Raw genomic sequence first — 23,633 nt, 5'->3', positions numbered from 1 at the left:
CAATATGTTTGAAAGTAGGCGAATCCAACAAATATTGAGCGTAAAGTAGCAGATAAATCAGAACCGTACGGCTATAGTTATATATCCGTTGCATTTAATGCACTTTTCCGTATGTCTGAAACTACTATACGGTAAATTTAGAAATAAATAACAGAAAAAATCAAGACGTATTTTGATGCACATAATGTACATACTAACAAGGCCCGAAGAGGCACTATGTATTAACTCTAATCGTTTTCGTCTAAAGAAATGAGTTATTGCTATCACCTAATCAGATGTATATTAACGTTACTTTTTCTGCTTTACAATAATGCTGCAATAAATACACATTCTTCTCCAAAAATATTACTGTTCGCGATGTAAACAGAGCATATCATGAAATATAGACACAATAATCAATCAAATACAACCGATATCTACTGTCTGATGCAGACTATCGTCTCATTACCGATCTATTTAATCTCACAAAAAATCACCACGAAATCAGGCACATATCAGGCTGAATGTATCTTGACAACTGCAAAAAATTAACTACACGTTCACTCATGATTTCAGACATGTTTTCACGTTCAATGTCGGTAGTACTGTGGTAGTTATAATAATTTATCTTTCTTAATTACTTCCCACTCTATTTACTATGTATTTGCTTACATTAGCACTTACGCGTACATTTGAAATTGACGCATAGCACCCGTAAACAACATGTAACCAAAGTATAGACAACGTGGAAGTAACACTTCGCCAGTGCCCACCGTTTCACAATTGCATTCACAAATTTAGATTGACTTGGATACAAAATACTGTATCAAAGAAAAGAATAATGCTTGTATTAAGACACGAACAAACCGAAAGAATAAAAACAAAAACAATAAACGGGAAAAAGTTATATCTCCTCAATTTAATTACGGAAGTGAATCATTCTGTAGGATAATTCGAAGGAAGGACGGAGGAAACAACACTGACAACAGAAATGTCTAATGAATATTTTCCGGTTAAATACACTTGAAAACATGTTTAACGTTAGAGAACACTAAGCTTCTAATTGTTCCTCTCATTCCATAACGGGACATAATACGAAATGAAGGAGAAGTTATCCTGTGACCAGTGCAATTATCTGTCTCCTACTTTCACCTTCTGTCTGAGGATGGTATATGGGGTTTAACGTCCCGTTGACAACGAGGTCATTGGAAATGAAGCACAAGTTTGGGTTGGGAAACGATAGGGAAGGAAATCGGTCGTGTCCATTTTAAACGAATGACAATGGCATTTATCTTAAATGATTTTAGGAAATCAGAGAAAACCAAAATCTACAAGTACAGAAACATTCCGTTCTCAAACCAATGTAAAGTGGATGGCAGTGGCAACCTCCCACTGTGCCATATATCATGGTTTCTTCCCAATACATTCACGTGTACGGAACATGGGAAGAGTGATCACTTAAAAGCCACTGTACACGCTTCTACAGCTAAATCGCTTGACGGGGATTTTAACCGCCGCTATTCCACATCAGTCTCAGATGTCTTAATCCCTGCACTACCTCCCATTGTTTCTGTTTGAATGCTTTGTAGCCGCCTGCTGAGTGATTGTCCAAAAAACAGTTTTTCAACATCTGAAAGTACGTCCTCTTGAGATCGTATGAATTTAACAACTGTAGACGAAGAATAAAGAAAAAAGAGGCAACTGTAAGGAACCTGCAGGTGCCATAGTTAACAGATTTGAAACTTCGAATATCACTCGCAGAGAGCATACTGTGATGCAGTAATGCTGAGTTCTAACTGGTAGTGGCTGCAAGCTCCACACAAAGTTCAGAAACACTTTTTAAAAAAAAGAAAGGTGATTAAAGTCCAATACACACTGGTCATCACGTCAAATCACATCACATCATGGCACTCGCCAGTCAGGAGGTAATCAAGCAATTAGGAAGTCTGGTTCTGTTCAGAGAATCACTGACATCAGTACTTTTTCCCAGTGTCAGCATCTGGTGTCAGATTACCGACAAGGTAATTGCATGACTTATTTTCAACATCACTTCCCCTCCCCTCTTCTCCAACCCCACCTCACACTCAATCAGCCCTCCACTCCACACCCCTACTCCACTTTATCTCAGCCAACTGTGTTACATCAGTAGCATGATACTAAAGCCCAGTTTAGACGACGACATTGGGTTGTGCCACTCGTTGAGTGGAATGAGTTACACGGAAGTGGTTTCATATATAACTGTAGGCACGACGACACCAGTATACACTTCAGTTTCGTCGTTTTGTGGATCCCTGAGTCGTGTCTGAAATGAACATTTAGGCAGCTGCATGTCGCACAGTCGTGATGGAGTTAAATCTTGTTGCGTGGATTCGCTGCATAAGAAAAAAAAGAAGAAAGAATCATGTGTTTATTCGTGACTGGATGAAGAAAAGACTTCATCTCAGTTGCTCAGCATCCTTGCTTAAATAATTTATGGCAGAAGATCCAAGAAGTTCTTTTAATTATCTCAAAATGTCCCCACAACTGTTCACGTTTCTTCTAAATAAAGTTCATTATGCGATAAGGAATTAAGGTACTATAATGTACGAAGCACTGTCGCCAGAATTGAAATTTCATGTCATATTGCGTGCATTACAATCGAGAACACTCGGCATGTTATAAGATACAGTTTTAGTTGGTGATGACGCTATTTCATTAACACCAATAATTATTAACATTAACAGTAATAATTATTATCATTAACAACAATAATTACTCGAAGTAGGCCGCATTAAGAAGAGAATGGTTTGCAATATTTCAAAATTCTAACATATGTGAATGGAGAGCACTGCAGTGACGTTTTAAATAATTGAACATTGAATAAAGAATGCAGCTTCTTGAATTTGTATAGTATTCCCTCCTGTCAACAGGAGGCGCAGTGGTTAGCACACTGGACTCGCATTCGGGAGGACGACGGTTCAATCCCGCGTCCGGCCATCCTGATTTAGGTTTTCCGTGATTCCCCTAAATCGCTTCAGGCAAATGCCAGGATGGTTCCTTAGAAAGGGCACGGCCGATTTCCTTTCCCATCCTTCCCTAATCCGAGCTTGTGCTACGTCTCTAATGACCTCGTTGTCGATGGGACGTTAAACAGTAATTCCTTAACAAAGTGTTGGTCAACTCGAACGATGGGATTTTAGTCTTGTAGACGAGAGCATTGCCACAGCTAGAATTACACTTGCTTGTATTTTTCTTAATTCAGCTGTATATATGCGCCTAACTCAATAAATTTTACCCTGCAGCTCAGATATTGTTAAACCATCCGTGTTATGATCGGACATGACGGTCTCAGTGGCAGCTTATTTTTGTAATCAGCATCACTGAAATCCCACAAACACCTATGCAAAGCATAGATATCCAAAAAGAGAACATTATTCTCCGTTCCCTATTTCATATTTCAGTTTGTCTCATTGAGGTAAGAATAGAGGGAGACGCTGTGACGTCACAGCTGCGAAGCTATGTGAAGCCGAGGGTAGCCATCTCAATCCGACCAAAACATGGCTGCTGTAAGCTTGTGTGCATAGGCTTGACGCTCGCTTTTGGAAGGATTTTGCGCTATTATGGTGACTTGTGTGGTGTTCGGGTGTACGAATCGTTCTGATTACGATGCGAAATCGAAGGGAATAACATTTCATGTGTAAGTTGTCTCGCTAAATGTGATTTTACAACTTCATTGTGAACGAACGTGTACTACATCTCTATTTGTACCATAGCGTACTTTTCTCCTTTATGATTTTAGATTTCCTAAAGATGAAAGTCGGAAAGCTCTGTCGGAGAATGCCTTGAGGAGGAAGAATTGGTGTGCGTCTAAATGGAGCACTATATGTTCTCAGCATTTTCGAGAAGAGGACATTGACCAAACTTCCCTTTCAACAGTAAGGCTCCGAGAAAATTCTGTACCATCAGTTTTCCCTACACACCCAAAACATTTGCAAAAGGTATGTTAATTCAAAGAATTAAATTCTTAGTTTTCAAGTTCATGTTTCAGTATAATACATACGTATCGTCGATAATCACTTTGCCTTCATCATGTACCAAATTAAAAGCTAACACTACATTAACTGGCGTAAAGTATAGGCATAAACAGGACACTGTGTAGATTTGTCATTTTATGTACCGTATTTCAGTAAATATTGGTGGTAATGAACAGTGTTTCCCAGTAGTGTAACGTAACTGAAATGTTCCAGTACGTATTACAAACAAGATGTATTTATGGGGCTTTGGAGGGAGGGTATAGCTAACTTAGTTTTCACTTTCTATTATTTAGCTCTAACTCCGAAAGCAATTGAATACACATGTGAAGTAAATGTTATCAGTTATGTGAATTTACCGCTGTAAATACCTGTCAGCTTGACAAGAAAGGCTTGCATTTAAAAGAATGAAAATTATAAAATAGGGAATGAGATAAACAAACCTCAATGTAAAATGGTTTATGCCTAAGCTATCTAAAACCATTGGGATATTGTTGCCCTGTTAAGAAATCTCTTTCATACCAAAATAAGAAATTGGAACCTAAGGTAAGTAAGCAATAAGTAGAACTCCTTTCTAAGTAAATGACTCCCATAACAGATGAAAATTGGAACACTGTTATACTGCCTTGGCTAACAGACATGTCATGTAAGTGCTGCTGCCACAGTTGATTTGTTAGTTACTAAAAAAAGTGCCCTAGTCTCATACTAGAGCTGCTGCAGACCACTTAAGAGAAGAAATGTGGGTATGCGTTGAAGTGTGTATGAACTGTATGGCAAAGAGTTTTGTTTTCTTCCTAAGGGTCAATGTTATCCAAACTGAAAATACCTTTTTTGTGTCTAATAAACACCTAATTTATATTTCTTGGGATTCTTCGCGGTTCTATTCCACTTGGCAACAGAATGAAGTTGTGCACAATATGACAGGTTGTTGGCTAAACATTAATTCACATTGATTTATTTTATCAGACTTATTTATCTGCTGCTTCATTGTTTAAATAATAAAGACAGATCATTTGGTTACCTCTTCAGATATGTGTGGTGGTCAGAGCCACAATCAGTCTGTTACACATTAGTAAATAGCTGCTACAACACATCATTCTAAACTCAAACAATAGAAAAGTTTTGGTTTGTATGTCACGAAAATCGGAAAGGACGTCGTCACTTTTCGTCGTCACTTTTCGTAAATCTGGCATTGCTTCATCCAATCAGATGGTTGTATCAGATGATCGTAAGAATAAGTAAAGAAAGAACCCAAGTTTGTGATACACGTTTATTACTGAATTAACAAAATTATATCGTTTACATTGAAGACCGGCATAAACTACTAGCTATTCATAATATTACATTAAAAACTATTTCTAATCAGAAGAAACGCGGAATTTTGCCTTTACGAGATTTTATTTTAAACAAAAACTTTGAAACAACCAATTTGGTGATATTACATGCGTATATGGTGCAATTTTTTTTTAATACACACAGCGCTATAGCACACTGGCAATGTTTTGGTCAGTGTGTCATGGCAGTGAGCCACGCCTCCATGGCTTCATAATGTAGTACGGCTGGGATACGTAGCGCCATCTCCCCTTATTCTTACCTCCATGGTTTGTCTACACTCTACGAATACACATAACCTCAAAACGCAAGCAACTAGTGACGCCAAAGTTGGAACACGCCGAAAGTGTTTAGTTTCACCAACGAGATGCGCAAACGCGTGGGGCACATGCGCAGTGGCCGGTAGTGCAGTCGCCTGTAACCTAGAGTCGTAGTGTAAACTTGCTTATGTCCAATAGCACGGCCGCCTGTATTAGAGGCCGGAGGACTGGAATGTGGCAACGTTACGCTAAGGCCTACCGCATGGCTGTCGCTATAAGGTAGAGAATGGAAGCAGTTGTTTACGTACTTTCACGGTGTCTGTTTTATCCGACATTACAATGTAATTATGCTATACGGACTCTGCAAAAATTATAGCAAGTAGTCGTGACTACAGTCGAAGATATAACACAATGTAAGTATACAATTCTGTGAAGTTTGTAGTGTTTTTACATGTATTTGTGCAAGTGTGCTACATGAACGACTTTCGTCTACACACTTGCAACAAAAGTTCTACTATATTCTAGATACAATTTGAAAATACCTTGGCTTGGTTGGAGAGATGGAGGGCTTTGGACACTACCAGTTGTCTGACCACAGACACACATCTAGCATTGTATCAGAGTACTACTGTTATTTCAGAAGTTGTTGAATATTCTTTCAGTGGTGTAGGTGTGCAGTATCTTCTGATGGGAAACTACAAACTGATCATTTGGAATCACGGTTTAGTAGGTATCATCAATTATTGGGTGGAAACTACAATGTTTTTGTAACCCAGGTATTTGAATGTGAAAAGAAGTTGTGTATAATGAGTGTTTTGGGAATAAAGTCTGCAAAATATGGCCCAGTAAAATTTTCTCCTGAAATAATGAATGACGTAACCATCTCAGATGTAATGTCTACGGATGTTGACGTGAATCCCTTTGTAAGTGTTTTGAACAACATAGGCAATGAAAATGTTGATGTACACGAATCTGTGCTTCTGTTTGTTTGTGGTTATGCAGCACACAAAACAACACAATTGCTCAGTTGTAGAACATGCACTGATTTTGTTTTAGGCACACACACACCACAGATAAATATTTTGATAACCTTGTCCGAAGTGGATTGACTGTGCCATCAGATATTGATGTGGAACTTGGCACTTTTGTATATACAATTATGCAGCTTTTAATGTCTGAAGAGTATGGAACAAAATTCCTCACTTGTCAAAATCAAAAGCAGTTACTACTCAATCTGGTTGCCAAGGAGTTGAATCACATGTTTCTCTGCAAATATTTGTAACAGATTCGTGTCTATGTGGAAGGCCACTTATTGATATCTACAAAAAGCTGGTTTCCATTATGTGTAACATATTGTTAAATAATTATACCAAACTCCAAAATGTTCATTTAATATGTTCCAAGAAGGAGGGAGTTAATAGAAAATTGAAAACATTACATAACTTTTGACACAAAATTATGAAACTTCTTTCTTACCCTTAACCTCAGTCCTTAAATGCTCCGCTTAGTACTGGCAGGAAGGAGGTGGCCACTATGAAAAAAACTTTAATGCACTGATAAATTTAAGTCATGCTTCTTATGCAAATCCTACAGCAAGGTCCCCAGTTCATTCTGTCTCAGAAAGATGTGTGAAAGTATTTAAATAGATTGTGTATGACATGTGATTAAAAAAAATCTAACATACTAATGAACAATACACAAAAAACGTTCGTTAAAAATTATTATTATTATGGCGCCCTCATATTAAAGGTGTGAAAGATATGTTGCAGCTGTCAGAAACTTTTATATTAGTTTGTCATTTATATAGGAAGGAATATGATAATGCATTTCAAATAACAGACTGAAATAATTGCAAGTCTGCAAATAATGTTAGTAGGCACCTCACAAAATTGTTTGCTGAACTTGTATCTCCAAATCTCGAGTAAGAAAGGTCATAATATACTGCTATGAAGCACATGTGAGTTATTGAAAAGTTCATCATTGCAAGGAAACGAGAATAAAATGCGTAATTCCGACATAAAGTCGGCGTAATACTGCGAGAAATTAGCTTTTCCAGGTTACTGTGTTATTTATAGGGACCAAATCTACAAAAAAAGAAAGTGATTGCGTATTTATATCTGACACGTCGTCTGCATTCGACCATATCTATACTTCAGTCTCGACCTAGCTGGTCACGCTAGCCGGCCTACTGACATCACAGGCTACAACGTTGTCAGCTTGACGACTCCCGCCTCTAATACAGGTGGCCATACCAATAGCCACAGAGCCCCACTAATCTCAATTAAAAGGGGTCATAACAGACCTGCGTTTTTTAGTAAGAGAGTCAGGTAATCAGTATTAATAACAACAAATTAAGTTATTATTATTGTTTAAATTATGTGGGTTTAGTCATTTGAGACCTGTACATCATAGTTAAATGATCACACAATGTGTCTTCACCATGCGCAAGCCACTATCTACAGCCAGAATAAAAAGCAAAAGGAGACAGTTCGATTTGAGAGTAAGTATCTGTGCATCAGACCATGATTACTTTGGTTAATTGCAGGAAACAGGCTAATATAAAATTGGCAAATTGTCAGACTGACATGGTGCTAAATGCAGAAATTGACAAATTTCTGGGATAGGTTGTAAAATTGGAAAATTGGTAGAAGAGGCCAAAATGCAGATGTACCTGCCAAAAATGGAACACTTTATACAAAAAGGTAGCCAATACGACTGTAATTAATTAGACTAAATGGTCGCCTTCAAGTGCTGTATCTTAATTAACACAATTACAAACAAATTATTGGTATTTTTCCTGTAAGCACTCCACCTCCCATTGTAATATGAGGACAGACCAATCGCCTTACATAAAAATAGTGTATAATAAATTAATTTTATTATTATTCCAATTACACAGTCTTCTTCATTCAAGGTATATATACTGTACTGAGAAGACTATCAACTGTAGAGTTATTCTAGTTAAAAATGGCGCCAAATATTATCATAATTTATGATATAAGATGCTTTTATATCACAGTGTGTGTGGGGGGGTTAATTAATGATGTAATGCCATATTCTGCAAAAGATTTTGGAAAGGTTGTTGCATGTGTGCAGTGTGATGTGTCTGTAGTGTGATGTGACTCTTTTCTGGTCTATCACATACAGATCTTGCTAGGCAGAAGTGCACCTCATGTGCCCACCCAGATTAGATTATGCATACCTCAGCAGGTCTCTATCCAGACATTAATATGAGATCTCTCTCCTTGTGTGCGTAAACCAGTGAATGACAAGTGTGTCAGCCAGTGCTCTCAGGCAAAACAAAACAAGAGTAGGAAGACCTGTAAGAACACTTAACACACAACAACACGATATTTATAGAAACTAACTATTGCTATATGCCAAAACTACATCACCCCTACTTTATTAGTGTGTGTGTGTTGCCATAATCTGTGTTAAAACAAGCCTGAGTTCATAATGAGACATTTATTATATTTTAATTATGTCATAGTTTTTCCTGTAAGCACTACAAAACATGATCACTGCCAGCTATTCCTAAACACATGCAAAAATACGAGACGGTTAAATGTTTAACAAATTCCATAATGCATAGCAAGTCTGAACGATTATCACACTATTAGTTCTATGTCTCTATAAGAGTGCCCTAGTGTACTCATGAATAATAAATGATAGAAAATTTGAGTGTGTCCAACCACTACACACTGATATTTACACGATTTCATCTATTTGTTTTCTCCACAGTATTCTAAAGATGCACATAAAAAAATAGTGCTTGTCAACATGCACACTGCAGTATTTAAAACTATTGCTACAAATAAAAGCCATTCAAATATTATGAGACACAACATATACCTTAATTACTGAAGGAGGAAATGCAGACAGTGTATTCACTTCAGCAGAGGAAGCAGTGTGACAGTCTATCTAATATACAACAACTGTTCCTGATCGTTAAGCTCCCATTATCGCCTACATCATCAACATTTGTCACACCTCTACCATGGCATGCCTAACCTCTGAAAATGATGTTTCCTATAACTTAAAACCTAAGTGTGAGTGGCAGTAAACATTTTTTTCAGGTTTATCCTCAAAATACAAAAGTTCAAAAAATGTCGGACAGATGGCACTTCATCTGATCAGAATAGCAATAATTAGCATAACAAAGTAAGACAAAGCAAAGATGATGGTCTTTACTGGAAATGCTCAAAATGTCCACCATTATTCCTCAACAATAGCTGTAGTCGAGGAATAACGTTGTGAACAGCACTGTAAAGCATGTCCGGAGTTATGGTGAGGCACTGGCATCAGATGTTGTCTTTCAGCATCCCTAGAGATGTCGGTCGATCACGATACACTTGCGACTTCAGGCAACCCCAAAGCCAATAATCGCATGCACTGAGTCTGGGGACCTGGGAGGCCAAGCATGACGAAAGTGGCAGCTGAGCACACGATCATAACCAAACGACGCAAGCAAGAGATCTTTCACGCATCTAGCAATATCGGGTGGCGCGCCATCCTGCATAAACATCGTACATTCCAGCAAGTGTTTAACAGCCAGGCTGGGGATGATGCGATTCGTACCTATCACCCGATAACGGTAGATGTGGCAAATCCAACCCATACCGTGACTTTCTCGTCGTGCAATGGAGTTTCCACGACAGTCCTAGGATTTTCGGTAGCCCAAATTCTGCAGTTGTGGGCGTTGACAGACCCTCGGATCGTGAAATAAGCTTCGTCGGTCCACTACATGTTACTCAACCAATCGTCATCTTCCGCCATCTTTTGAAACGCCCACACCGCAAATGCCCTCCGCTTCACTAAATCGCCAGGTAACAGTTCATGATGCCGATGGATTTTGTACAGATAGCATCGGAGGGTACGCCTAAGTGCCAACCAAACAGTAGTGTATGGAATGCCGGTGCGATGTGCGACTTCCCCGTGCGTAGACGAACCCGCTAGTCTCCATTTCTTCCTGAACTGTCTCAGCAGCATTATGCCTTGTGCTCGTCTAAACAACCCGTGGCTTCTAACTTCGAAATCATTCTCGCCACAGCTGCATTTGTCAACAGACCTTTACCCATTCGAATCCCCTTCCTATGGCGATAGGATCGTAATGCTGAACTAGCACATTCCCCATTCTGACAATACAGCTTCACTAAAAGCACTTATTCAGGTAACGTCAACATGCTGTGACTGCTGGCGCATATGATTTTCTCTCTTATTACAGCTCTTTTTCTACACGATTGTCATGTGCAGTCACTGACGTTTTGCTGTCCAGCGCCATCTGTCGGACATTTTGTGAACTTTGTTTTTTTTTGTTCTAATAAAACCCCATGTCATTCCAAGCATGTGTGTCAATTTTTACCTCTCTGTCTACATTATTCCGTGGTTTATTTAGTTTTCAAATTTATACTGACTTTTTGATCACCTGGTATATCTGCAATGTTCAAAAAACAAATAACTCACACTTAGTTACAGGAACCAACATTAAAAAAACACTTAATGTGTACTAGCTCAACAGCACAGTATGCTGTGAATGAGCATCCCTAGTGGAATGAGTAAGTCAACGGATTGTTAAGAAATATATGGTACACACTGACAGAGCTTAACCATCACAACACATGGGGTGTTTTTGCAAAGAATTTCGATAACTATCATGCATATGTACGCAACATATACGGCGCATTGTCACTACTTGCCTTAAATAATGAGAATAAATTCAGAAATAAAGTGTTATTTACAATCTGCGTACTAGGAAAGGTCTCTTGTCCTGTTTCTTATTGGTCATTAGAGCAGTAAGAGATCTCACAACATCCCATCTAAAGCAGTTCCATTGAAGATGAAGTGCAAATCAGCTAATATCCGAGTCATTGTGACCTACATAAGTCTATTCAATACATGGTCCCACTATTTCTGTAAAAAATATTTACCAAGTGGCTGCTTCGTGGCTGCAACTAGAATGACTGCCACAGCAGTCGACAGGGTACACTGTACAGATGGTACCAACTGCCAGGTAGCAGCCGAGATAACGAATGCTAGCAGATTTCGTCTTGTCAGAGAACATACAGAGTATGCAGACAACCTAAAAAAAATATTTTTATGACACATATCTCTCTGAATATTTTCAGTAATGATGTATTATTAACAATATATGCACTAGCAATATCTCCATTACATCAAACATTTTGGTTAATTACGCTCCACTGGAAAAAACTTGTCCCTTTACGTTAATATACATTAATTTCCAGGTGTTTTCGGTGTATGGTTGTGTGTCAACTATACCACAGTGCTGGCAGTATGTTTTTTTCTTTTTATTGCTATGGTGATGTGGTGCTGTCGAGATTAAATCATATACGCCACTGGGCATTTCTGTGAGCTAATACAGTCTTCCACTGTAAGTATTTGTGTTTAATTTTTCATGAAATTTTCTTTCACTTACTAACTTTGTCATCTGTTTCCATTCTACGATGTGACGTCACTATAAGGATGTCTTAGAGACGTGCATCAGGTTTAAATTGCTGGAGGCCAAGATTTACCAAGAATACTCCTACCTGCATGTTTCTCATGTGCTGAGAGTACAGTAAGAACACTGACAACACTCCATCTACGACAATATCATTTAAGACGAAACAAAAATCTGTTAATATTCGAGTTCTAGGGACTTACCTAAGTATATTCGACATATTACATCAAACAGATGTTTCGCAATATTACCAACAGAAAAAATGTATTCCAAATACTTTCCGCCCTGTTAAACGACTACCAAATTGTGACGTTTGCCAGATGTCATCTGAAGGGGCACATCACATTTTAACTGAAGAATTAGAAATGAAAAAATTATCTGCAAGGTGAGTGCCACGACTCTTGACACTGTATGAAAAACATGTGCCATCGCCATGGCAAAGTTACAGGAACTAAGGTATGAATTGTTGCCACACCCGCCTTATTCACCTGATATGGCTCTGTCAGACTTCCATTTCTTCCCAAAACTGAAAATTTTTCTTTGAGGACAAAGATTCACTTGTAACGAAGAATTGATAGCCAGAGTTGACAACTATTTCGAGGGCCTGGATGAAACTCATTTTCGAGATGGGATTAAGGTACTGGAACATCGTTGGACCAAGTGCATTAATCTACAAGGAGACTACATTGAAAAATTAAAAAAATTCAGCGATGTAAGTCCTTTTTTCCTATTCCGTTCTGAGAACTTTTCAAACCACCCTCATAATATATATAATACTACATTTAAATACATACTTGAAGAATTGATAGTCAGAATTGACAACTATTTCGTAGGCCTGTATGAAACTCATTTTCGAGATGGGATTAAGGCACTGGGCCATCGTTGGACCAAGTGCATTAATCTACAAGGATACTACATTAAAATATTAAAAAAAATCAGTGATGTAAGTACTTTTTTCTTATTCCGTTCTGAGAACTTTTCAAACACCCTCATCATATATATAATACTACACTTAAATACATATTTACATGGCGTGTTGTTTTTTCTCTGATGCCGTTGCCTCTTACAACATTTTTCTCTCCAGGGTGAGTACCGTTTGAAACTCACTTTTTTACACTTTTTTATCTGCTCAAAGTAGAGGTCACTCTCCTCGTTCGCCAACGGACACATTCATTTACAACATACTTTTTGACTACCGCTGGAACAGTACTTTTAGACATGAGAAACGTGCACTATCTTTCTTCATAAACATTATCTCACAAACCAATATTTTCCTCATTAACCATTTCTATATTTTCCCATTATTTCTAAATCATGTGTAGAATTTAAATTATCCTCTAAATTCATCGTTTCATCGTCCTCTTTAGCATTATACATACTATTTCCTCACTCCAAACTATGGATATTATCATCACAATTAACCACTCAACTTACAAATTCATCTCCCTTAAACAAAACCTCATTTTGTTTCCGCCAAATGACTAAAAACCTCCTCACAATTAACTACATTAACATTTCCTGATATCCAATAAGCTTCAGTGCTTAAAAATTCCTTTACATCCATCGATTCACTATAAAAACCACAACCGATAACTTCATCAGCCTCCATTAATACACCACACAAACTGCTGCTCACATTGCACCATGTCAGATTCACAGTGCACTCAAATCCGCTACACATGGATCTGAAGCTGTCTTCATTACATTTTCTCTCCTCTCAGACTCCGCTGCCACTTTACATTTTGACCGCCGTCTAACAGGTTAATCCTTAAATGTCCATTCATACTTCATGTTTCCATTAAGAGCCATTGGTTCACTTCTTTCAGTAGAAATAAATGCAAACATTACTTCCTCAGAGATATCTAAATCTGTAGCTTCAACCTTCGCAATTTCAGCACCTAAAACATCACTTTTACCTCCTATTAACAATAAATCACCCACTTCCAGTGACACGTAATGGAATTAATCAGCAGCTGGCAAGACTGCCGCTATGCCACCATCAGAAATATCTTCACATATTTCCAATGATGCACCACAAAGTTCATTTCCATCTGACGAGACTATCACTACACGTCCTTTGCAGATACCTTTATCAACTTCTACCAATACAAAATCATCTATATTACTTTCATCTACATTATCATAATTGTTTCTAGTGATTAGTGCCTCATCAGAATTCATCATACATCCCACGCCCAACAAATTCAAAACCACAGCAGCCCTTCTTCTGATCACAGAATTTTCCGTCAAACATACATTACGTTCATCTGTCACTTCCCTTTTACAAGGCCGGCCGGGGTAGTCGTGCGGTTCTAGGCACTACAGTCTGGAACTGCGCGACAGCTACAGTTGCAGGTTCGAATCCTGCCTCAGGCATGTATGTGTGTGATGTTCTTAGGTTAGTTAGGTTTAATTAGTTCTAAGTTCAAGGGGACTGTTGACCTCAGAAGTTAAGTCCCATAGTGCTCAGAGCCATTTGAACAACCCTTACACAAAATAAATTTTTCAGAACCATATCATCATTATTAAATTTCTCAACACATTTTACAGTATTTATTGCTCTCTCTCTCTCTCTCTCTCTCTCTCTCTCTCTCTCTCTCTCTGTCTCTCTCTATGGTTGTGCTGCTTAAAATTATTACTCTTTTTACTCTTACTTTTTACTACCTCCATTCCAACATATGTGGCTTCTTTTTCGAATTTTCGACAACCACAGCATTTTTAAAATAATGCGTCCTTTTCAACGCCGATTTATTTTCGCATCTCTGGAACTGAGGTTGGAGAGCTCTAGCTTCCTGACCTCTTGTTCTGATGTCGCTTTTCGCCAGGTGCCTGCCCGTCATATCTTCATTCCCAGTTTTGCTTCCCATGCATGATTGGACTCAACTTGACCACTTTCTACACTAAACTAATATATTATAATAATATTTCATTTAAGGCATATTATAAACATTGAGTCAAACTCAGATCATTTACAATAAATACAGACAATAATTTCTCATACACAAATAAGATGAGATCCTTGCTCTTGTACACACAGTTTAAATGGCAGCAAAATGTTGTTCAATATTGTTTAAACATTTACTTATGTCTGCTTGATAGAAGCGTCTTTAGGTATTCTTTTCAATGATGGTATCAGCTGACAGATGTGACTGGCCACTTTTAAATTACCATGATTTTTAATATCGATTGAAATCATATTTAATTAATGTTAAAGGCAAAAATAAGAACATATCCCTTAAATAACTTCACAGCTATGCTAAGATATGAGGTTTTCATGTTACACTTAGTTACTGTATTGTTGTGGAGGATAAATTGTTCTGACTAACATTTAAATAATGAGAATGTCATAAATACATAATAATACAATAATTGAGATAGATACAGATATGTGGCTTTCAGGATAGGTAACTATAGTGCAGTACTATCATATGTTGTATCATCTGTTGAAATCACTCGAAGTGTTTAAAAGTTGTTAATTCCAAAGTTCATTGTGAAATTATTTATTCACTGTAAAACATTACTTTTTGTGGTTTTTAACTTATTTAAAAATTACTGTGTCATTGCTTGTGCCTCAATTTCCTTACACTGCAGATGTAAAAAAGATTTTTTTATCACATAACAATCATTTATTATTGAATTTGTTATAGCCATAAGTATTCATATTGTCACGTAGAAGAAGGTGTAATTAGATGAATGATGAACACTAACTTCACTTAACAAAGGTTTATTCACCACTTGCACATACAAGAGCACAGAGCGAATTGCCTCAGGCCAGAACACATACAGTATAGATACAGTTACGGAACATTTCAGTACAATGATTCTTGACATTTGTGTATACTTTTAGAATGTACTAGAACTAAATATAGAAATTAAAATTTTAGAGTTATGGTGAGTTTTGAATTCACAACAATCTAGTATCATAGCCACTACTCCAAGGTGACTACTACTCACCTTCTTCAGTGACAATATTTAAGCCTGCTTTATACTCTGCACTGTATCTTCTGTCCTCTAGCTAACTTGGCATCTGCTGACCACATGCCTTGGGATTTACCCACATCCTAGCATACACTCCTCACTTTTGTACCTGGGTTGAATAGTAGCAGTTGGGTCAGTTGCGACGGGCGTGCTACACCCTGAGCCCTCAGCTGAGCAGGTGGCACTCAATTGTACAAACAAATTAACCTTTCTTCATACCAGTTCTAGGGGCAGAAAAACTCGCCTAAGTAAATGTGACATTACAGAGTTACTATGGATGAGGAATGAAAAGAATGGAGATAATTTTACATGGTATGTTCTGCAAAAAAAGTCTGCAATAAACACATATCTATCCCATTTAAATAAATAACAAAACACAAGAAATACATACCATACCAAGTATACATTACCAGATTGTGACATTGATATACGATTGCCTCACATATTCTCGTAAATAAATGTTGGAGAAAAAATTGAAAAATTTACATTGCAAAAGAACAATTACAGTTACCAGCATAGGATGGGAACGGAGAGGACAATTACTTGATTTAAAGGAAATTAAGATGGTAGAGACCTGTATGTAATCATCCAAACTTGAGTTACCTGGTAGCAGGCTGGGAAGACACTGCCTCAGTCACTTGTCACGCCAGCTGCTGCTGTCTCGAACATGTGCATGTGTAACCAATGGCTGGTATGACAATTTGTCAATTTCTGGCATCTTAACAATTTGCCAATTTTTACAGTGAATACAACCAATTTCTGGATTTGGTGTCGCTGAACTGATATTTCCCGTCTTTTTGTAGAATCTGAAATGCAAAAAAAAATGGTCATAAGAACAAAACGTAGAAGCAATCTCACCCTTTGTAATGAATTTGTTAGAGTCTTCTGCCTTACTGAATTTATTTTCCACTGTTCTGCAGAATATCCCATGATGTCATTAATTTATACACATTGCGATGCCAATGTAACCTACGTTAATAGTTACTGCCATTTTTTGCAGATTATGTCATGACATTATTAAATTATACTCACTGTAATGTGAAATTATCACACATTAACATTTACTACCATTTTTTTGCAAAATATGTCGTGTTGTTGTTGGTGTGGTCTTCAGTCCAAAATCGTTTTAATGCAGCTTTCCATGCTACTCTATAATATGCAAGCCATTTCATCTTTATAGAACTACTGCAACCTATGTCCTTTCGAACGTGATTACTGTACTCATCCCTTGGTCTTCCTCTAAGAAATTTGCCCCACACATTTCCCTTCTGTAATAAATTGGTGATTCCTTGATGTCTCAGAATGTGTTCTATCAACCGATCAACTGTTTTAGTCAAGTTGTACCACAAATGTCTTTTCTCCCTGGTTCTGTTCAGCAACTCTTCATTAATTACATGATTTACACATCTAATCTTCAACATTCTTCTGTAGCATCACATTTCGAAAGCTTCTATTCTCTTCTTGTCTACACTGTTCATTGTCCACATTTCACTTCTGTACATCGTTATACTCCAGACAAATACCTTCAAGCAAGAGTTCCCAACGATTAAGTCTAGATTTGATATTTACAAATTTCTCTTCTTCAGAAACGATTTCTTGCCATTGCCAGGCTACATTTCATATTCTCTGTTTCGAAAAATGGTTCAAATGGCTCTGAGCACTATGGGACTTAACTTCTGAGGTCATCAGTCCCCTAGAACTTAGAACTACTTAAACCTAACTAACCTAAGGACATCACACACATCCATGCCCAAGGTAGGATTGTAACACACGACCATAGCGGTCGTGCGGTTCCAGACTGTAGTGCCCAGAACTGCTCGGCCACCGGGCCAACTCTGTTTCAGCTGTCATCAGTTATTTTGCATCATACATAGTAGAATTCATCTGTTACTTTCAGGGTCTCATTTCCTAATCTAATTTCCTAATTTAATTTGACTACAGTCCATTAGTCTTGTTTTCTTTTTTTTATATTCATCTTATATCCTCCCTTCAAGACACTGTCCATTCCTTTTAGCTGCTCTTCCAAGGCCTTAGGTGTCTCTGATGGAATTATATGTCATTGGCAAACCTCAAGGTTTTCTTTATTCACCCTGAAGTTTAATTACTACTCCAAATTTTTCTTTGGTTTCCTTTACTACTTACTCAATGTACAGATTGAATGACACCGGGGATTGTCTACAACTCTGTTTCACTATCTTCTTAACCACTGATTTCCTTTCATCCCCCTTGACTCATATAACTGCTGTTTTGTTTCTTTACACGTTGTAAATAGCCTTTTGCTCCCAGTATTTTACCCATGCTAACTACAGAATTTCAATGAGAATATTCCAATCAACATTGTCAAAAGCTTCCTCCAAGTCTACAAATACCATAACATAGGTTTGCCTTTCCTTAAGCTGTCTTCTAAGAAAGTAATAGGTCAGTACTGGCTTACATGTACCTACATTTCTTCACAATCCAAACTTATCTTCCCCAAGGTCAGCTTCCACCAGTTTTTCTCTAAAATCCAAACTTATCTTACCTGAGTTTAGCTTCTACCAGTTTTTCCATTCTTCTGTAAAAAATTAATGTTAGTATTTTGCAGCTATGACTTAGGTAGGCAATTTTTACATTTGTCAACAACAGATTTCTTTGGAATCGGATTTATTACATTCTTCTCTAAGTCTGAGAGTAGTTCCCCTGTCTCATATATCCTATACATCTTATGGAAGAGTTTTGTCATGGCTGGCTCTCCCAAGGCTTTCACTGTTTCTGAAGGAATCTTGTCTGCTCCCGGGGAATTGTTTCAACCTATGTCGTTCAGTGCTCCATCATATGCTTCTCGCAGTATCGTATTTCCCAGTTTATCTTCATCTACATAATCTTCCATTTCTATAATATTGTCCCAGAAGAAGCTGAGTAGCACTGTGGTGTAGTGGTTGTGATACTAAACTGTAGCATTGATGTTCATGAGTTCAAAACCCACCTGGACTGTACAATTTAAATTTCTATGTTCGGTTTGAGAACATTCTAGAAGTATTCACAAATGTAAGGAATCATTGTACTGGAATGTTCTGTGGCTGTATATATACTGTATGTGTCCTGGCCAGTTGCAGTTTGTTCTGCACTCTTGTATGTGCAAGTGCTGAATAAACCTTCGTTAAGTGAAGTTAGTGTTAGTTATTCATCCAATTGCGCCTTCTTCTACGTGATATTATTCTGGTGGAGGCGCTGAGTATTTGAACTTGTGATAGCGAACATCATCGACACACAGTGGCTCCCAACAGGCCACGACAGAGCCACCGTTTACGTGGCGAGAAACCCGAGTTCGGGCCATATTCAACAGTTTGCAATCTATCGGAGACAGAAGAAGAGGACGTTAAAATGACAGTAACTGTATGCCAGCACATGAGACATCCTTCTGGGTTCTCCGGTGACGATGGCCAATGTCCAATCAAGTGGCTGAAAATATATGAGCGTATAGCCAAATTTAACAAAAGTGATGACACTGTGTGTTTGGCTAACGTATTTTTCTACTTGGAGGGCACTGCCAAGCAATGGCTTGAGAACAACGAAGAGAAGTTCACAAGCTGGGAAGTATTCCAGGCAGAACTGCGCAAGTATTTTGGCGCCACACAACGACAGAAGTGCAAGGCTAAAGATAAAATAAAGTGCATGGCACAGCTCCAGGAGACACTACAGCATCATACATTCAAGACGTCTTGGAGCTGTGTAAAATAGTGGATCCTAGAATGAAGGAGGAAGATAATGTTGCACATCTCATGAAGGGTGTTGCTGAGGACATGTATCAAGCCCTACTCCTGAAGATTTCGACAGCAGACAGCTTCATAAACTGGTGTCAGTATATCGAGACAATGCATCAAACAAGAATTACACGCATGAAGTTTGAACGACTTCCAAACGTCGTATCGATGTCTGTGATGGAGGAAGCAACTGATTTCACAGTGTTCTTCGTCAGGTAGTGAAAGAGGAAGTTCAGAAGGCACTTGGATTGCACAGCGAGCAAAAAACCGAGACGCTTCAAGAGGTCATAAGGGAGGAAGTGGAACAGACATTGAACCCAAACTCTCGTCCTTCATGTCCCTTTAAAACGGTGAAAAAGTCAAGACCCAGGCGGAGGTACGTTCTACAATGCCGTATGAGGAACCTGTTTGGGCAGCAAGGAAGACAGACGTCTGGAGGACCCAGGATAACCAACCAGTATGTTTCCACGGTGTACAACCGGGACATGTGGTGCGCTACTGTGGAGAATGGCGGCTGATATTCGATGAAGCCCGCGCCAGAAGACCGATCTTAACCGACACCAACTCCGGAACGACGAAGATGAACAGGATGATGTGGGTGCAGCAGGAAGAAGGTCACCATCGCCGCAAGCGAGCCGCTGGAGAGGACGCTCCCCAACATGCCAATCAAGGTCTCCATCGCCATTTAGAAGCTCCAGCTGGTCACCTAGCCGACGCAACCTGGAAAACAAAAGGGTACGACCTTCCTTGCAGGTGAGGCCACCGAAGAGAAAAATCCTCCGCCGTCGATCACTACACAAATGATAGGAAACTACGTCGATATCCTCATGGATGGTCGACCAGCCCAAGCTCTTGTGGACTCTGGAGCATCATATTCAGTCATTTCGGAGAAGTACCGTCGCCAGTTGCAGAAAACCGTATTCTTCCACAGCAAAACATCTCTGCTGAAGGTGGCTAACTGGGAAGTAGGTAAAACTTACTGGAAGATGTGTCATTCGTGTGTATATAAGTCGCCAAACGCAGCCCTTAGAATTCATCGTCTTACAAGACTATAGTCATAACGTCATTCTCGGATGGGACACTTTGAAAGAATCTCAGGCAATTATAGACTTTGATCGTTCGAAGAATATGCTAAACGAGATGTGATATGTGGACAGGAAGATGCGCATCTGAGTGTGTGGAGACTAAGTGTGCTGGATGAAGCGATCATTCCTGCAGTCAGCGCTAGAAAGGTAACTGTAATGCATCATGCCTTGCATCAACTCATGGATGTTGTAGTGAAATGTAAGAGAAGCATACCACTGTAGAATAACTTGGTCATCCCAGCCTCTGTCGTCTCGTTTAAGAATGGATTCGGTGAATTGTGGATAGTTAACTGTCACCGAGAACTGCAGACCCTTCCAAGACGTAAGTGCATAGCAAACTTTGAGCCGTTAATTGAAGAACAGCTGAGCATCATAAAAACCTTCCATCCCGAGTATGTGGGCGAAATTAGCGCTACCACTAGGTGACAACATCTTCTAGCTCGACTATCACCAGATCTCACTAAGAAACAACAGAAGAAGCTACTTGCCATTATTCAAGAGTTCTCTGAACGCTTCAATCCACAGGTGAAGAACAAATTAGACAAATCGGCGGTGAAGCACCGGATTAGCAATTATAAAATAAATAAATATAAAAAAATAAAATAAAATATTAATTATTGTATATGTATGATAGTGATTGGTTGTAATTAATATTTGCTTATCTAGAACGTGGAGATTTAATTATTTGGTATCAGACACTTGACAATGGCTTTTTTCGTAAATGCAATGTTATTCGCAGTTGACTGTGAAATGTAACGTAAATAATCTGACTTCGTATTTAAATCGTTTCCAAAGACTGCTGCGCTAAGTGCGGACTCAAAATCTCAATATTAGAATAATTTGCCAGCCATGTCAATACATCGTACAGAGGTGACTGTATACTAAACATAGAAAAGTTTACACAATTAGTTAAATCAGATATATTTAACGAATAAGCCTACAGTTAAATAATTCAACTTACTTTCATAAATATAGAATCTTTACAGAGTCGAGTGCCTAGTGAGATTGCAACTCGCAGTGTTCTTATATAACATCAAATATGGCAGTGTGCCAGTTAATAAAATATACGTGCTTTCCGCAGCAGCTATTGTACAAGACCTACTTCTTCTTAATGAAACATAAGTGTGTCGTAACTGTATTTTGTTTTATCAGCGGCATAGTGCTGCAGTTCTGTGCCATGGGCTTTATTTATTTGTCAGAGGTTAATTATTTAATTAAGATTTCGCGTTTCCGAGGAAACTCACGCACGGCATGCAAATGTGCCTTTATACACTGGACACCGTCAACCAATAAGCCAGAAAGCATACCATGTGTCAGCAACGGAACGTCGAATAATTCGCGACGAGGTTGAGGAAATGATGAAAAATGATGTCATTCAGCCTTCGCAGAGACCATGGTCGTCACCAATGGTCCTCGTCAGGAAGAAGGATGGCAGTTGGCACTTTAGCGTTGATTACAGGAAGCTTAACAAGATAACTGAAAAGGACGTTTACCCTCTTCCAAGAATTGACGATACCCTAAATTGTCTGAAGCGGGCTAAGTTTTTCTCAACCATGGCCACGTACTCGAGATACTGGCAAATCGAAGTAGATGAGGCTGATAGTGAGAAAACTGCATTCATCATCCCTGAGGCGCTGTATGAGTTTAAGGTAATGCCGTTTGGTTGGCGTAATGCACCAGCAACTTTTGAACGGACGATGGATAATCTTCTAAGTCAACTGAAGTGGACCATGTGTGTTTGCTATTTAGATGACATTATAATGTTCTCAGAGACAGTTGATCAACATTTAAAAAGTCTGAGGGCCGTTCTTAAGTGTCTCCAACAAGGCGGACTGAAACTTAATCCAAGAAAGTGTCTCTCGCTGAAGATATGACGCGAGCCACTGCCCTGTTGTCTACCAGCCTGGTGACCTCGTCTGGACCTTCACTCCTGTTTGGAAGGTTGGTCTCTCTGAGAAGCTTCTCAGGCGCTACGTTGGACCTTATAAGGTTGTCAGACAGTTGTCGGATGTTATTATGAAGCTGAAGATTTCGACCCTGACACAAGAACGGAGATACGGTCCACGTCCTTCGATCCTATAAGGATCCTGTAACCCAGGGTAAATTCGAAGCTCCAGCAACAGGCAACAAGCGGAAAGGTGACTAAGAGCATAGCAGCAAAAGACGTTCTAAGAAGATCACCTCCAGGTCGAGAATCAGTCATCAGGAGTGGGAGTATGCAGAACCGATGACTCGTTCCTGGATTAGGAGGACGTAACACTGAGACGCTGTTCTCTTAAGGAGGGTACAATGTCGCAGAAGAAGATGAGTAGCACAGTCACCATTGTGTTGTGGTTATTATAATTAACTGTTGCATGCAGGGTCGTGAGTTCAAAACTGATGTGGACTGTACAGTTTCAATTTCTATATTCTGTTCGAGTACATTCTAGAAGTATCCACAAATGTCAAGAATCATTGTACTGGAATGCTCTGCAGCTGTATATATACTCTATGTGTTCTGGCCAGAGGCAGTTTGCTCCGCGCTCTTGTTTGTGCAAGTCCAGAATAAACCTTTGTTAAGGGAAGTTAGTGTTCGTCATTCATCTAATTACAACTTCTTCTACGTGACAATGTTGCTTTCAAGTTCATCTTTCTTTTATAGACTCTCTATATACTCCATCATCTTTTCAGCTTTTCCTTCTTTGCCTACGAATGGCTTTGTGTCTGAGCTCTTGATATTCATACAGCTGCTTCTCTTTTCTCCAAAAGCCTCTTTAATTTTTCTGTAGGCGGCCTCTATCTTTCCC

General features: G+C 38.8%; 1 protein-coding gene across 6 annotated transcripts in view; it reads right to left on the bottom strand.

Moving 5' to 3' along the window:
- LOC126187852 (uncharacterized) overlaps positions 1-702 on the bottom strand; it is a 240,019-nt gene extending 239,317 nt beyond the window's left edge. For 2 of the 6 annotated variants that reach the window (XM_049929171.1, XM_049929214.1), the window contains exon 1: positions 664-702. The gene's annotated coding sequence lies outside the window, so the exon portion shown is untranslated. Of the gene's footprint in view, positions 1-651 lie in introns of all 6 variants that reach the window. The other 4 variants (XM_049929197.1, XM_049929205.1, XM_049929179.1 and 1 more) reach the window with 4 other exon arrangements.
- Positions 703-23,633: the final 22,931 nt, after the last annotated feature.

The sequence above is a fragment of the Schistocerca cancellata genome, chromosome 1 (assembly GCF_023864275.1).
Source record: "Schistocerca cancellata isolate TAMUIC-IGC-003103 chromosome 1, iqSchCanc2.1, whole genome shotgun sequence".
In the NCBI taxonomy this organism is placed as follows: Eukaryota; Metazoa; Arthropoda; class Insecta; order Orthoptera; family Acrididae; genus Schistocerca; species Schistocerca cancellata.
Note: the sequence above shows the minus strand (reverse complement) of the source record. Positions and strands in the feature narration are given on the sequence as shown.